We start from the raw sequence: 5,885 nt of genomic DNA, 5'->3' as shown, positions 1-5,885 counted from the left end.
TCTTATTTCTCTTCTTCTTTCTTCCCTTTCTTTGGTTATATCCTTCCTTCTTTTTTTCCTTCCTTCCCAGGATGACCACTCCAGTAGCGAGTGGGGAGGGGGAGGAGGATGAGGCCCACACGGGGAGGAGGAAAAGGCATGGGGAAGTGGAGGAGGAAGAGGCTACCCTCCTGACATAGGAGGGAAAGAGAAGGGGCTCCATGCGGCAAGCCTCCACCTCCAGTCCCATGGTACCCACTCAAGCTTGTGTGTGTGTGTGGACGTGCACGTGCACCTGGCTCCCAATGCTTTAATGGCTGGCGGTTTCCCCACACGGAGGAGGGGGCATGGCCATGGCCATGGGTCTCTTTGTGGACATGCAGTGTTTGTCCCTGTAGGAATATTGGGTTTAGAAATCCATTCTGCCCCCCCTTTTTTTTTGAGTGAAGGACATACATTGGGTTGTTAGGTATATGCTGTCCAAATTTGGTGTCAATTTGTCCAGTGGTTTTTGAGTCATGTTAATCCCACAAATGAACATTACATTTTTATTTCTATAGATTGGACATTGCTCTCCTCCCAAGAAGTAAATGTCTTCTGATTTCCTGACTGCAGTCTGCGTTGGCAGTAATCTTTGCACCTAAAAATACAAAGTCTGTCACTGCCTCCATGTTTTCTTCCTCTATTTGCCAGTTATCAATTAGTCTGGTTGCCATAATCTTGGTTTTTTAATGTTTAACGGCAACATTGCACTGTGGTGATTTACATCTTTTCTCCTCCATACACATGCATGCACACCACATATCCAGGAACATGGTCCAAAGTTGTATCAAATGGAATATGGATGGAACATGACATACCTTCTAGTTTGCCAGTAATACATTAATGTGGTCTTATGGGAGAGTGCAGGGGTGGAGATTGGTCTCCACCCCCAATTGCCCAGTTATGCACTCCCTTTGATTTAATACTTCGATAGCAGGGGGAAATTGAACAAATGGAATGTTCTCCTGGAATGATGGGGAAACCAATCATACCAAACCTGTAGAAAGCCAAAGCCTGTCACAAATTCTATATTTGCTACTGGCCTTGTAATTTGGACTGAAGACATTTCCTTGCCCCACACAAGTGCAGCCAATCTTAACTGAGATATTTGTCTCAAGTCATGTTTTGCTTTTTGTATTTTATTTTGCTGTACTTGTATTGTATTTTGTTGTAATTTCGGGCTTGGCCTCATGTTAGCCACCCTGAGTCCCTTCGGGGAGATGGTGGCGGGGTATAAATAAAGTGTATTACTATTGTTGCTTCTCAGCCTTTTGGCTAAGATCAAGTGTAGTACTATTGTTGCAAGGGCCATGCAGTCCAATGCCTTGTCATGCCGGAATACACAACTGCATCACTCCTGAAAAATGTTCATCCAAACTCTGCTTAAATCAAGAATGGGCAAACTTTCTAATTTGGGGACTGCATGGTGGGCCAGAGCAGTGTGGGTGGTCTGGGTGGGAGGGGAATTTCTCCAGCCCCTCCCTGCCCTTTCCTCCCCTTCAATATGAATGGGTTCCTTGGTAGACAGGTTAAACACAAATAATCCACTTATAAGGATAAGATAATGAATAAGTCCAACAGATAGGTAAATTGTGAAACTTAGACTGTTCAATTCACAGTAATCACAAAATTAAGCAATATGCAATAAGTTCTGTACAAAGCAATATGAAATAAGTTGTGTACAGTCTTTTAGTGATGTCGTTGTATGTTCATAAATCAGCCTCCCACGACCGGTTTCGGCCTTAGCTTCAGGCCTTCTTCGGGTGGTCTGTAATTTTACATACATAAATACATTTTACAATTGTATGGGTTGAACATAATGTAATAGAATGCATTTAGAAATACTTACAAAGTTCAGTCTTTTACATATGTTCTCATAAGAGATACTTAAGTTTTTTGCAATGGGATCTAGGTGAAAGGAACAAATTGTGGCTATTAACATTTAAAAATTACATATATCCAAATAAATGTTTTCCCAATATATTTCACCAATTAGGTGTATACTCACAAGATACTCTGCTTCTGAGTTTGATTCTAATTGCGAGTATGAACAGGATCTGGGGGTTTCCTCTATTTAAAGAGGAAAATGAACATCAGATGTAGAGGAGACAGAGAAGTTGATTTAAGGTTCATTTAAAGTTATAGGTGTGGAAAATGTCAACACTAGATGGCGTTGTGAGTAATGTACTTCCCAGGGATGTGTAGTATACAAGGGATAATGCAAAAAACCTCAAAGTTATATATAGCAACTGTATGAATTATGTTCATTGAGACCATATGGGTGTTCCGTCCGTAATCTGAAGATCCAATATGTTTCCCTTTGTAGGAGTTTAGTGTTAAAGTCCATGTGTTTGGATTGTGTGACTACTTCTAATATGTGGTATTTAAAAGATTCAGGGTTGTGCCGTAGATCATCAAAATGTTTATACAGTATGGAATCTCTGGAATTAGTTCTAATTTTGCTCCGGTGTTCTATAATCCTAGACTTCACTTCTCGACGAGTTTGGCCAACGTACATCAGATTGCATTCACAAATAATCCCGTAAATAACCCCCTTGGTTGTGCATGTGGCAAAATGGGAGAATTTAATTATCAATGGTGGGTGTTGGTGTGTAAAGATTTTAGTCTCCACCAATTGGTTACACACTGAGCAATGATGGCACCGATAATTGCCAATTAGATTTGATTTCATGGTCCGAACATTATGTGTTAAATCTGAATGTACCAAAAAATCCCCAATGCTCTTGGTTCTTTTATATGCTATTAGTGGGGGTCTTTCACAGCCCGGGATGTCCCTTATTAAGTTCCAGTATTTTTTAATTGTTCTGATGGCTAAATTGGACATGTTAGTGAGAGTAAGTGGCCATATTAATCTTTCTACTCTAGGTCTAGTCTTGTTCTCTAGTAATTTAGACCTGGGAATGTTGGCTACTTTTAGATAAGATTATTGTATTATATGTTCAGGATATCCCCGGTTTCTAAACTGTCGTTTCGTTACCTCAATCTCGTGAGTGAAATCCTGTTGGGTCGAGGAATTACGTTTAATCCTGAGCATCTGTGAAAACGGTAGATTATTTTTTAATGCCCAATGATGGTAACTATTGTAGTGTAACAGAGAGTTTCTATCCGTGGTTTTACGGTGGTTTCTCACCCTCAATCGGTCGTTTTCTTTTATAATCATAACATCCAGGAAAACCAAGGATGTGGCACTGATGTTCCCTGTAAATTTGATATTGTGGTGTACTGTATTGATCCAGGATAATAATGTTTCTGCCTCATGATGTGAGTTTATAATAATGAAAATGTCATCAATAAATCTGCAATATTTGATTATGCTACCCGCTACAGGGTTATATGCACGATTCAAAATTATATTGTTTTCCAAATTATCCATAAATAAATTTGCTATTGAAGGTGCAACAGGGCTGCCCATGGCCACTCCTTGTATTTGGAAATAATATTTTTGGTCGAATTTAAAGAAATTTTTTTCGAGAATGATATCAAGGAGGTCCAACAAAAAGAAAGTGGGAGGGTGACAGTTTGATCTCCTGTTCAGAGTAGACTCACATACAGTGCGTGCCTCTTCTTTTGGAATGCTAGTGTACAATGAAGTTACATCTATAGACATCAGAACAGCATCTGTTGGAATCACCAAGGGTTCAATGATATTAATAAAGTGTTTAGTGTCCCTAACATAAGATGAAGTCTGTTTTACAAAGGGTTGTAAATGGTGGTCCACAAATTTTGCTAGTGGTTCTAGAATGGAGCCTGATTCTGATATGATAGGACGGCCCGGAAATGGCCTGATGTTCTTATGTATTTTTGGCAGAATATACAGTACAGGGGTTCTGGGCCATGGAGTGTGTGTAAAATTGTAAAATGTATTTATGTATGTAAATTGGTGAAATATATTGGGAAAATATTTATTTTGATATATGTAATTTTTAAATGTTAATAGCCACAATTTGTTCCTTTCACCTAGATCCCATTACAAAAAACTTAAGTATCTCTTATGAGAACATATGTAAAAGACTGAACTTTGTAAGTATTTCTAAATGCATTCTATTACATTATGTTCAACCCATACAATTGTAAAATGTATTTATGTATGTAAAATTACAGACCACCCGAAGAAGGCCTGAAGCTAAGGCCGAAACCGGTCGTGGGAGGCTGATTTATGAACATACAACGACATCACTAAAAGACTGTACACAACTTATTTCATATTGCTTTGTACAGAACTTATTGCATATTGCTTAATTTTGTGATTACTGTGAATTGAACAGTCTAAGTTTCACAATTTACCTATCTGTTGGACTTATTCATTATCTTATCCTTATAAGTGGATTATTTGTGTTTAACCTTTCCTCCCCTTCCCCTTCTCTTTTGGAGGCAGAAAATGAAGGAAAGACAGTAAATGTTTGGATCCCAAAAGGGTTGGCCTTGGTCAGGATGAGATGGTGAGCAGGAGATAAAAAATGTATCCATTAGACCCCATATTCCCTACTCCTAATATATAATCCTAAAGTTGGAAGAGACCCCCAAGGGCCGTCCAGTCCAATCCCCTGCCATGCAGGAAGGCACATTCAAAGCACTCCTGATAGAGAGCCTCTGTGGAAAAGCCTCCAGAGAAGGAGACTCCACCTTACTCTGATGTAGCCTATGCTACTTTCCAACAGCTCTTACTCTCAGGAAGTTCTTCCTAATCTTTTCAGTCGAATCTCTTTTCCTGCCATTTGAAACCACTGCTTTGCCCTGGTGTCTAGAGCAGCAGAAAGTCAGTTTTCTCCCTCCTCCCTCATGGGTTCTCAACTTTATCATCTCTCAGCTAAACATTCCACAGGAGGAAAGGAGGAAGGAAAAAGAGTAAGAAAGGGAGGAAGAGAAGGAAGGGAATGGAGGAAAAGAAGGGAGGAATGAAAGAAAGAAGGAAGGAAAGACAAAAGGGAAGGAAGGAAGGAAGGAAGGAAGGAAGGAAGGAAGGAAGGAGAAAAAGAGGGAAGGAGGGAGGGGAAAGGGGAAAGAAGGACAAAAGGGTGGAAGGGAAAGAGGGAGGGAGAAAGAGGGAGTAAAGGGAGAGAGGGAGGGAGGGAAGGAGGAAGGAAAGCGAAGGAAGGATAGGCTGGTGTGAGAGAGGATGGCCTGAGAAAAGAGCCCAAGGGACTGCATCCGGCCCCTAAGTCTAGGTTTCCCCATACCTGGCTAAAAGATTTCCAAAGAAGGAAAGTCAATTACCTTCTGAACACTTTTTACCATCAGAATGTCCTTCCTAATGTTCAGGCAGAATATTTCCCTCCCTTGGAATATGAATCCATTGCGTCCTATCTTAGTCTCTAGGGCAGCAGAAAATAACCTCACTCTGCCCTCTACATGACATCTTGTCAAATATCTGAAGAAAACTATTGAAAAATAATCCTTTTAACTTTTTCCCCTCCAGTCATATTACCTCTCAATCTTCTTTCCTCCAAGCAATCAAATTTAATAATTTCCAGGAAAAGGCCTCAAAAAAGACGCAAAACACAGTGTTGCAAGAATGGAATGGTTCATCTCAGACATATCCCACTCTCTTAGCCATTCCTCATCTACATCTTTTTACTTTTCCCACCATTTGATCTCCCTCCTTTGGAGATTTACCAGCTTGTCAATATCCTTCTTGGACTGTAACACTTAGAAATTGACACAATTAATTCTGTTTGTCACAGCTATAGCTCTCAGGCTTAAAATATGACTGATAATTCTGTTTCAACACTCTGCTCCTTTTTTGGTGCTCAATTAATGGAACGAACTGAAGTAAACAAGCAGAAAAGCTGGCAAGAAAGGGAAAGTATTCCTTATTATCTTAAAACTTGTGCAAAAAGGTGGGG

The 5,885-nt window shown here is 39.9% G+C and overlaps 1 long non-coding RNA gene across 1 annotated transcript; it reads right to left on the bottom strand.

Moving 5' to 3' along the window:
* Positions 1-1,607: 1,607 nt before the first annotated feature.
* On the bottom strand, positions 1,608-1,931 carry LOC137097153 (uncharacterized). Its single transcript, XR_010909990.1, has 2 exons — positions 1,871-1,931; positions 1,608-1,789 (listed from the first exon to the last, which is right to left on the bottom strand). It is a non-coding gene; the product is annotated as an uncharacterized lncRNA (long non-coding RNA).
* Between the last annotated feature and the right edge of the window lie 3,954 nt (positions 1,932-5,885).

Source organism: Anolis sagrei, chromosome 5 (genome assembly GCF_037176765.1).
Source record: "Anolis sagrei isolate rAnoSag1 chromosome 5, rAnoSag1.mat, whole genome shotgun sequence".
Lineage (NCBI taxonomy): Eukaryota > Metazoa > Chordata > Lepidosauria > Squamata > Dactyloidae > Anolis > Anolis sagrei.
This window is presented reverse-complemented; position numbering and strand designations above follow the sequence as displayed.